Below are 11,425 nucleotides of genomic sequence, written 5' to 3' on the forward strand. Positions count from 1 at the left end.
GCCGCTGCAACGAGAAGGCCAGGCACCACAAGCAGAGAGTGCGCCCCACTCACCACAACCAGAGCACACCTGTGCAGCAGCAAGGACCCAGCACGGCCCCCACCCAAGAAAAGAGCCTGTGAAAGAACAGCTGAAGCCCACGCAGTGCTGTGCCTACCCGTCCAGTGGCCTGAGCAGTGGGCACTGCAGGCCAGCCTTCAGGGGAACTGCGGAGTAGGCAGCGAGCTCACCTGCCCGCCTGTGGAGTAGGCCAGCACCTCAGATCCAGTAGCGTTGCACTCAGCTGCTGAAGTGACCCATTCACGGTGAAGTCCTCCTTGGTCAGAGCTTGCTCAGCTGCCACCTGCTCTTCCCTTTTAACCTTTTCAGAATCTGCAGACGTGGGGATCAGGCACGACCTCCCAAGAGTGTTCACAGGAAACAGTGCCGCGCACGGGTAGAACTTCCCTGGTGAGCATCCGCCAAGTCAGACCCACCAACTGAGCTCCCTGGTTGCCGGGAATGGGTCGTCTCCAGAGTGCAGAGGAGAGTCCGTGTCACACAGACTAATGGTAAGAAGTTCACATACATGTCTCTGGGAGAGGCTGGCGGTCAGCCCTGGGATCGTAACTACCAGGAGTCTTGGCTCCTGGAAGCTGCCTGGGTCTGGTTAGTGGAGGCTCCAGGAGCAAAGCAGCCGACCAGAGGAGCGGTGGCAGCAAACTGCAGCTCAGCTCGCTGGCCAGGGTTCCTGGAGGACGCAGCAGGGACAGCAGCTGGGTTTTCAGTGGCAACGATGGCATGAGCTGCCTACAGAAGCTTCTCCCAGGTTCTCTTCGGATTCCTAGTGTAGACGCCGTCACTTTTCCTTCTGTAGATGTACTGCTCCATTGGGAAGTAGAGGTCGGTGCTCCCTAAGTGGGCCCCTGCTGCAAGGAACGTGATGACATCGTCCTCCATTTGCTAGACATCAAGGACCGAGGATAGTGTAAAAGATTCACTTTACGTTATGACAAGAATCCAGACAGTACTGTATGGACCACTGTCTGGGTAGCGTGGGAAAAGCCTAAGAAGATATTTTAGAGAAGCCAGATAATCTTTCTGATAAAACAAACTTGACTTTCATTCAGTTTGTAGAAATAACGCTGTGAGTTCTATTCTTTAGAGGTTTAAAATTTTGTTGTAATGTTTTGGCATTTCTGAGAAACTTACAATACATGTACAAGGTTCAAGAACCTAAAAATATAAAATACTTCATATTCCATTGTTCTTCCTACCCCCTCCTTTCTTGTTAAGGCCCTGCTGCTTCCACAGTCAGCCACGTGTTTTGTTTCTCAGGAATAGCTTCCGGAGGTTTATTTGTTTTTTCTAAGTATTTATTTGGCTGTGTCCATGGGACCTTTGCCATGGGAACTCTTAGCTGTGGCATGTGGGTTCTAGTTTCATGACAAGGTATTGAACTCAGGCCCCTACAATAAGAGTGCAGAGTCTTAGCCCCTGGATCAAGAGAGAGGCCCAGAATGTCATTTTATGGACACAAGCAACTATGAATATCTATTTCTTCTTCACTCCACATGTGGTGCTAGTGGTAAAGAACCCACCTCCCTGTGCAGGAGACATAAGGGACTCAGATTCAATCCCTGGGTCCAGAAGATCCTCTGGAGCAGGAAATGGCAACCCACTCTAGTATCCCTGCCTGGAGCATCGCCATGGGCAGAGGAGCCCGGTGGGCTACAGTCCATAGTGTCACAAAGTGTCGGACGTGACTGAGTGTGAGCACAACCACATTTAAAACCATAAATGGTCACACACTGTGCACAATGTTTTATGGTATCTTGCTTATATTCAGCTGACACTATCTTGGGAATATTCTCTCTTGGGACACTATTTTCCACAAATCAGTCCGGTGACTAGATGATGTACTATAATACGCTTTACTAGTCCACACTGGAATAAACACTAATATAAAATGACATCTTGACATCACAAAAAACTATGTAATGCATAACCGTAGCCTAATTTATTCCATTTCAGGAAAATGTATCAATTTCTAATGCATATGGAATTTCTACAAATCTAATGCATTTGTAGCCTGAAGTATTTCTAACTGAAATACAGCATCTGATAGGATGTTGCTGGTAAACTAGCACATTGCTGGATTCCCCCCCCCCCCCCCCCCCCGAGGAGCTATGCAATGATCATTTCTCTTTCCTTAGGACTCGACCTCTCCTCTCCCAGATATCTCCCTGATCTGTTTTCAAAAACATTCTCCAACCTCTTCTGCCCTTGTGACTTCTCTATAATCTGCTCTTCTTAGCACTGCCCTTCATTCGCACGCCCTCATTGCCTGGCCTGGTCTCTACCTGCCATCTCAACATTGCCCATCATTGCTCCACCCACTCCCCTGGAGACGGTATCAATACAGCCAGATAGATGGTTGAGTACAGAAAAATGGTTCATGGATGATATTGAATCACTGAGCCTGGATGAGAAGGAGACATCCACAGGGGAGTCTAAGGTAGCTGGGGAAGAAGGAGAATTTAGGTTTTATCTGTGGTCTTCATTCAGGGGAAGATGCTACTGGGCCCACCAGGGAAGAAGAAGTCAGAGTCAGAGGTAAATACTTGGGAGGTGGTGTCCAGAAATTCCAGCAGGAACTCTGGAGAGAAGAGTGAGGGAGAGCACCTGCTGTGAAGCTGCTGTGAGTGTTGGGCAGGGACACACACGGGGCAGCAGAGAAAGAAGCAGGAAGGTAATAACAGGCTTCCCAAGGGAGGGGAGGGTGTCACGGTAATAGTGATGTGCACATAGTTACACATGTCACGGAGAGACAAGGGAGGATGGAAAAGAGACAGTGAGAGGGGAGGGCAGATGCAACTAATACATCCTGTACGCTGTTTCATGAGAGGCCAAGAGCAGAGGCCAAGAGAGAGGCTGAGCCAGAGCACAGGACACAATAAAAGAGACATAAAAGGTGATAAATAAAAACATAGGCGTCTAAATCAAGATTTTGTTAAAATGCTCTTTTAAGGAATACAATTAGGATTTTAAGGAACTCCTTTTAAGGAATACAGAAATAAAATTTCAGGTGAGATGATGTTAATTCTTAGATGATGATTCTCAAGAATGACACCCCTGCCTAAAGAGTGACACCATCAGAAGCAATTCTGTGCAGAGGTAAGCGGGGAGATGGCACAGCACAGTGGTGGAGACACGTGGTTGATGGAGACTCTGGGCCTTCATGGGAGGAGGGGGTTCCTGTAGACCCCACACGTCGGTGTGCTGAGAACATCGAGCAGGAGTTACTTGAGCCATTGAGAGTCACTGTACTTGAAGGGGTTTTGTTTAGATATAATTTTATTTCTTTCTGGCTGCCCTGGGTCTTCTTTGCTGCCTGCAGGCTCTCTCTACTTGTAGCGAGCAGGGCCTGTGCTCTAGTTGGGTGGTTGGGCTTCCTACTTTGGCGGCTTCTCTTGCTGTGGAGCGTTGGGCTCTAGAATGCCTGGGCTCAGTATTGGTGGTGTACAGACTTAATTTCTCTGTGGCATGTGGGATCTTCTGCAGACCAGAGATCGAACCAGTGTCCCCTGCACTGAAAGGTAGATTCTTAACCACTGGACCACCAGGGAAGCCCCTGTATTTGAAGTTTTCATTGGAGCTACCTAAAACATGATAAAAGTGAGCTCAGCAAAAGGGGGAAGGAGCAGCGAGTGCACGGCCTGCCTTCCAGCAAAGAGAGCCTGCTGTGTTTGCACAGACCCCTTTCCATTTCTGAACCACACTTGCCATTTACTCACTTCCTCTTTCTCCACCTAAAAACCACACATCTCTTAAATTCTCCAAGCAATCTCCCTGGTGGCTTTCTTCCATGGAAGTAGAATTTCTGGGTAAAAGATTCTGTGCAATCTTTCCATGTGAATATCAGAAGGTGAACATTTTGTTTGAGGTTATGGTTCTGGAAATTCAGAGTTAAATATGTTTCAGCTCACATTGGCCAAACGTGCTGTACCTGGCCTCAGACTCCTGTATTTTAGCTGGCTCACTGGTGTCATTAAGGTCCTGGGATCCCTGTGGCCCCTCAACTACTGCAACCACCTCTAACGGCATGGCAAAAAAAGGCTCTCTGGTACCATTAAGGTCCCTGTTGATTGCAGATCCTGTGATCTTGCTGGTGCCTTGACTTACTGCAGCTTCCTAAGTCCTTACCTAGGATTTGTTGACATAAAGGTCAACCAGGAAATGCAGAAAACAAAACCTGTTTTAATGTGTCTCTTGATATTTGGTGTTGTTTTTACATTTGCAAGAGCAAAACACAGAAAATGAAGCAAAAGATACTTTCAAACATATATGGTTAACTGATTTAGAATTATTGATTCAAAGAGTGTCTGTAAAAATAAAATGTGACTTCCACTTCCAGCTTTAAGAGGAACAGTATCTGAACGTCCTCACCTGGCACTGGTAATTAGAAAGCTGAACAAAATACTTGAAACAACTGTTTTCAGATCCTGGACAGCAAGCCATGCAGGAGTAAGTTCCTAGAGTGAAGATGGATGCACAAATCAATCTGAAGACTCCTGGATGTCTGCCTTCAGGCAATTTACATGCTGCAGGTACAGGGAGGGGAACCCAGATGCAGCCCAGCAAAGCCCTGATCTGAGAATACAGGTGAGCCAGGGGGGTGCAGAAGGTGATATGTGTGGGGCAGGGCATCTAAAAGAGAGAGCTACTCAGACAGAAAGAATGATTACAAGTACCTAATGAGCCCGCTGAGTCTCTGTCATCTGATCACACGCAGGCAAAATTCCACAAGCCTGGACAGGAACAACTTTTGAGGAAAGAATGATTACTGGAGACCTATGCATTGAGTGGGACTGGATGCCATGATCTTAGTTTTCTGAATGTTGAGCTTTAAGCCAACTTTTTCACTCTCCTCTTTCACTTTCATCAAGAGGCTCTTTAGTTCCTCTTCACTTTCTGCCGTAAGAGTGGTGTCATCTGCATATCCGAGGTTATTGATATTTCTCCTGGCAATCTTGATTCCAGCTTGTGCTTCTGCCAGCGCAGCGTTTCTCATGATGTACTCTATATATAAGTTAAATAAGCAGGGTGACAATATACTGCCTTGATGTACTCCTTTTCCTATTTGCAACCAGTCTGTTGTTCCATGTTCACTTCTAACTGTTGCTTCCTACAGGTTTCTCAAGAGGCAGGTCAGGTGGTCTGGTATTCCCATCTCTTTCATTATTTTCTACAGTTTGTTGTTATCCACACAGTCAAAGGCTTTGCTGCTGCTGCTGCTAAGTCGCTTCAGTCGTGTCCGACTCTGTGTGAACCCAGAGATGGCAGCCCACCAGGCTTTCCCGTCCCTGGGATTCTCCAGGCAAGAACACTGGAGTGGGTTGCCATTTCCTTCTCCAATGCATGAAAGTGAAAAGTGAAAGTGAAAGTGAAGTCGCTCAGTCGTTCCCAACTCTTAGCAACCCCATGGACTGCAGCCTACCAGGCTCCTCTGTCCATGGATTTTCCAGGCAAGAATACTGGAGTGGGGTGCCATTGCCTTGGCATAGTCAATAAAGCAGAAATAGATGTTTTTCTGGAACTCTCTTGCTTATTTGATGATCCAGTGGATGTTGGCAATTTGGCTCTTGTTCCTCTGCCTTTTCTAAAATCACCTTGAACATCTGGAAGTTCACGGTTCACATATTGCTGAAGCCTGGCTTGGAGAATTTTGAACATTACTTTACTAGCGTGTGAGATGAGTGCAATTTTGCAGTAGTTTGGCATTGCCTTTCTTTGGAATTGGAATGAACACTGACCTTTTCCAGTCCTGTGGCCACTGCTGAGTTTTCCAAATTTGCTGACATATTGAGTGCAGCACTCTCACAGAATCATCTTTTAGGATTTGAAGTAGCTCAACAAATAGATGGGGAAACAGTGGAAACAGTGGCTGACTTTATTTTGGGGGGCTCCCAAATCACCACAGATGGTGATTGCATCCATGAAATTAAAAGATGCTTACTCCTTGGAAGGAAACTTATGACCAAACTAGACAGCATATTAAAAATCAGAGAGAGTAAAAGGTCCGTGTAGTCAAAGCTATGGTTTTTCCAGTAGTCATGTATGAATGTGAGAGTTGGACTATAAAGAAAACTTAGCAGAGAAGAATTGATGCTTTTGGACTTTGGTGTTGGAGAAGACTCTTGAGAGTCCCTTGTACAGCAAGGAGATCCAACCAGTCCATCCTAAAGGAGATCAGTCCTGGGTGTTCACTGGAAGGACTGATGCTGAACCTGAAACTCCAATACTTTGGCCACCTGATGTGAAGAGCTGACTCATTGGAAAAGACTCTGATGCTGAGAGGGATTGGGGGCAGGAGGAGAAGGGGATGACAGAGGATGAGATGGTTGGATGAGATCACCAATTCAATGAACATGACTTTGGGTGAACTCAGGGAGTTGGTGATAGACAGGGAAGCCTGGTGCACTGCGGTTCATGGGGTTGCAAAGAGTTGGACGTGACTGAGCAACTGAAATGAACTGAACTGAATGCATTGAATAATGTGCAACATTCATGTGGGGCTGAGAATCCTCACCAGCCAGAGTGAAGAAACCTCCTTGAATATGTGGGACATTCAACTGAGACAGAAAATGCATGCATTAGAGCTGAAACTAAAAAAGAGAGAGAGAGATGAAACTAATCACAAGCCTTAAAATAAAGGGCATATAGAATTGTACTAACAAACCTTAGCAATAATCCTCAAATGTGTCTGTTATGAAGGTAATCATTTCCTACCAGGAAAAAACAAAATTAACACTTTCAGGAATCATACAAAGAAAACAAACCAAAAGACATTTCTATTGCCCAGGAAACTTCAAGACATTTAGGGGTCCTGTGTCAGACAACAGGTCCGATGTATATTTCATTATCTCATATCCACCCACAAAAATGAATATAAACCCCTTTATATACACTGCAAATATACGAGAATATTCAAGAAATTGACTACTTTCTGGAAAAATATGAATTCTCAAGACCAATATTTAAAGCAGCTGTAACAAAAGAAAAATAATCAAGGAAGTCTGTAAAATAAATTTTTTTCAAGAATTACTTCTGAAAACCATGTGAAGGCTATGCAAGCAAAGAACAACTGACTACAAAAGTACCACATAATTTTAGAGAATCAAGAATAGACGAACAGAAGAAATCTGTATTTTGTGAACATAATTTAACACTGATATGAGTTGGACACAACTGAGTGACTTCACTTTCACTTTTCACTTGCGTGCATTGGAGAAGGAAATGGCAACCCCCTCAAGTGTTCCTGCCTGGAGAATCCCAGGGACGGAGAAGCCTGGTGGGCTGCCATCTATGGGGTCGCACAGAGTTGAAGCAACTTAGCAGCAGCAGCAGGATGAGAACTTGACATAAGTGACATAAAACAAAACCACACAGCAATTTTACCTACTATTCTTGGTCTCCTAATCTATTAAATGCTAATTAATGATATATAAATCATTGCAGAGAAATTCTCCATCTCTAAAATAACTTAGGTTTACTCACAGTTTTTGTTCCTTCAATGTAAGTCAAGATGGGCAGTCTAAGAAGTGCTTGCTCCAGAAGATGTGGAATATATATACAATGGAAAATTACTCAGTCATAAAATCAGATGAAATAATGCCATTTGCAGCAACATGGATGAACATGGTGATTTCACTTTAAGTGAAGTAAGTCAGACAGAAAGAGACAAGCATCGTATGACATCACACATGTGGAATATTGAAGAATGATACAGATGAACTTATCTACAAAGCAGAGGTCGAGTCACAGACATAGAAAACACGCTTATGGTACCAAAGAGGACACGGGGGTGTGGGAGAGGTGAGTCAGGAGTTTGGGGTCAGTACGCACGCAGTGCTGTATGTACACCAGGTGGCACAAGGAGCTGCTGTGTAGTGAGGGAGCTGTACTCAGTATCTTGTGACGACCTGTAACGGGAAAGAATCCGCAAGAATATATAGTTGCTCAGTCGTGTCCAACTGTTTGGGACTCCAGGGCGTGTAGCCTGCCAGGCTCCTCTCAAAGGAGGGGTCACAAGGAGCTGGACACAACAGAGGGACTAACCACACGAGTCCTACTCTGCTCGTTCTCAGCCCACTTGGAGAAAGACATGACGCCTTAGCAGCGCTGCAGTAAAGTTTGGCTCTAAGATGCCTGCCCTGTAGGGAACAATTTGAACATATTCTGAATTTCAGTTGTGCTTGCAAGTAATTTTGTCAGGAGAAACAGTTGGTGAAAGAAAGCACAGCTGACCCAGAGGAAACTAACCAGGCGGGAAAACACAAAACCCATGCTTAACACACAATAAACATTAAACTGATTGAGGACATTGCGGGAAGTGTCCTAATTCATGCTCCATTTGTCCACACTTCATTGAGTGTGCTCAGTTAAGACACTCTGTGTCTACAGAGTGTGCTGCCATTCTGGGCTAATTTAAAATATAGTGTATTAATAGGAAATTGGAGGCATAATAAGGTAAACAGATCAGGAGACAACTGTCCTCGAAAAGAGAGTTGATGACTTAAAGTTCCCAAAAGGAGGGACAGGCCACGCCTTGGGCCACCTGGGAAAGGACTGGCCTTGTCTGGAGAGGGAGGGAGGAGAATTCAGCGCAGGGGCCTTTACTGTGACTCCTCAGGAGGAACAGTGAGCTGGGTGCGCAGGCTCAGGATTGGCTGGTGCGCGTGACATTAGCGGCCATCCTCGGTGTCTGGCTCTGGGTGACAAGGGAAGGGGACAGTGGCCTGGAGCTCAGCTTAAATGTCACTTCCTCAGAGACACGTCCCCATGTGCATCTGCGGTGACAGCTCCCCCATGTCTCCTGCCCTTACCACCTCGGTCCTTCACGGCACCAGGGCCGGCCCTGTCAGCACCAGGTGGGGCTCGTCACCCTTGAGTCCTCTGCCCCGGGACTCCTTTCCTCCCCGCCCCAGCCCCCCCTTCCCGCTGTGCCGTCCGCCCTTCACTCCATGGAGCTGACTCTTCTACAAGCTGGTCTGTTTATTCCTTGTCTCGCTCCACAGCGTCAGCTCTGTGGGAGCAGCAGGATCCTTTCTTTTTAAAGTGTGGTGGTTTTCTGTCTTACTCTCCTCTTGAATGTCAAGAACTGTGAAGTGTCCTGGCTGGGTCCCTGCCCCCAGCACAGGCCTGGCACAGAGCACATGCGCTCTCAGCATTTGGGGAAGAACCAGCAGTGGTAAGCCTTGTTGCTGCCCCCAGGGGACTGTTAAAAACAAGACAACAGCCCCAAAGGAGTTGCTTAGTTAGGAACCATGCTAGCAAAATAGACTTAAATGCAGTTTTGGCTCTTCCAGAAATGAAATCTTGGAACAGTCAGCCAGGAATCTTCTGATTATCACTAGTTAACTCATCTGCCTGAGAAAGCTTTCCAGCCTCTAATGGAAAGTAACCTCGCAGTAACCACTGGGATTCTTTGCCCAGTACAACTTCCTTGTTCCCAATCCCTTATGCCTATAAAAGTCTTTTATTTTGTGCAACTCCTCAGAGTTTCTAACTGCTAAATTGGATGCTGCCTGATTCATAAATCTTTAAATAAAGGCACTAAGATTTTAAAATTTTACTCAGTTGAATTTTATTTTAATAGGGCATATAGCTTAATTTGGAGAAGGCAATGGCACCCCACTCCAGTACTCTTGCCTGGAAAATCCCACGGATGGAGGAGCCTGGTAGGCTGTGGTCCATGGGGTCGCTAAGAGTGTGACACGACTGAGTGACTTCATTTTCATTTTTCAATTGGCAACCCACTCCAGTGCTCTTGCCTGGAGAATCCCAGGGACGGGGAGGCTGGTGTGCTGCCTTCTATGGCGTCGCACACAGTCGGACACGACTGAAGTGACTTAGCAGCAGCATAGCTTATTTTAGGATTATATTTGGCTTTTAAGAGATTGTTATAGATTCAATCGAGCTTACTGTGAACGATGTCGGATTCAGGATCTCCGAAGATGATTTAGCTTCAGGACAAGGGACCAGGATTGATCACTCAAGAGCGTTTGTGTAGCAGAGTTTTATGACAGTGGAAAAAAGTCATAGAAAGCTTCTGACATGGACAGCAGAAGCGGGTGGAGAGTACCCCCCTTGCTAGTGTTAGCAAGGGAGGTATATACTTTTTTAATTAGTTACTACAATAAATCAAAAGAATGTCTCAAGTTTGTGAAAGTTTTACCAGATCCACTCCCACAATTAGCATTTTAGGATAACAGGATTAGATTTTAACAGAAAGATCCTACCAGACCCATTCCCATAATATGCATTCTAAGACATCAGGATTAATCAGAAGGTTTTCAGGAAGGAGAAACTGTCCTCAAGCAGGATACATTGTTGTTATATGATCCTGAGTACAGAGTTTAAGTGGCTCAGATGGTAAAGCATCTGCCTGCAATGTGGGAGACCCGGGCTGGATCCCTGGGTTGGGAAGATCCCCTGGAGAAGGAAATGGCAACCCACTCCAGTACTCTTTCCTGGAAAATCCCATGGACAAAGGAGCCTGGTGGTCTGCAGTCCATGGGGTTGCAAAGAGTCAGGCATGACCGAGCAACTTCACTTTCTTTCACAGAGTTTAAACTGAGTTGTGTAATCGTCAGTTCTGGGCCTACAGAAAGAAAGAAAGAGGGAAAAACAAAAACAAATGTTTTAAGTGACTAAGACTAAGGAATGTAGAGAAAAAAAAGATGTTTGTCCTTTCCTCCTCCTTGAGAACTCCAGACCCCTCTCTTCTCGGCTTCCCCCGGACTTCTTATCAACCTGCCTATGAATTGACTCTCTCACTTTGAGCACCTCTTCAGCCTGTGAGCTCCATGAGAACATCAGTCCAGAAAGAGAAAAGACCTTGAGTAAATGTTATGATGACCGAATAGCTGTACAGATAAAACGACTATGCAGAGTCCATGTGAAGATTACATTCACTGAAGATAAGCTTTTTCTTCCTCCTCCCTCCCTCTTTCCAGAACAGAAGTTCAAGGGACCTTATATCACCCTCACCTCATAAGGAACTCCAGTGGTCTGGGTGATTTTTATCTTTTCTTTATTTGTACACTGAAAGACATTTCATGAGTGTAGCCCTCAAAACTGAGAAAATCACTACTTGAGGGGCAGGGACCCTCCACGTTGTCTGAGCCAACACAGAACACTACATGAACACAGGATATTGAGGAGGTGGCTGGGCCCCTGGGCAGCTGGAAGGAGGGAGACAAAGGCAGAGGGGTGTTTTTTTCCACCTCCCTCCTCCCAACATGACACACGTGTCCCTCTTTGTACTTAATCAATCTGATCTTGATTATCTGGAGATTGACATGTCTGCTGGCAGATGGTGTGGTCTTAGGTCATGGCGTTAAAGGCCACCAGACATCAGTTCTGAGCTGTTTTCAAGACC

The 11,425-nt window shown here is 45.8% G+C and overlaps 1 pseudogene; it reads right to left on the minus strand.

The window, feature by feature from the left end:
- Positions 1-226: 226 nt before the first annotated feature.
- Positions 227-1,199, minus strand: LOC129636746 (40S ribosomal protein SA-like; annotated as a pseudogene).
- Between the last annotated feature and the right edge of the window lie 10,226 nt (positions 1,200-11,425).

The sequence above is a fragment of the Bubalus kerabau genome, chromosome 22, assembly GCF_029407905.1.
Source record: "Bubalus kerabau isolate K-KA32 ecotype Philippines breed swamp buffalo chromosome 22, PCC_UOA_SB_1v2, whole genome shotgun sequence".
NCBI lineage: Eukaryota > Metazoa > Chordata > Mammalia > Artiodactyla > Bovidae > Bubalus > Bubalus kerabau.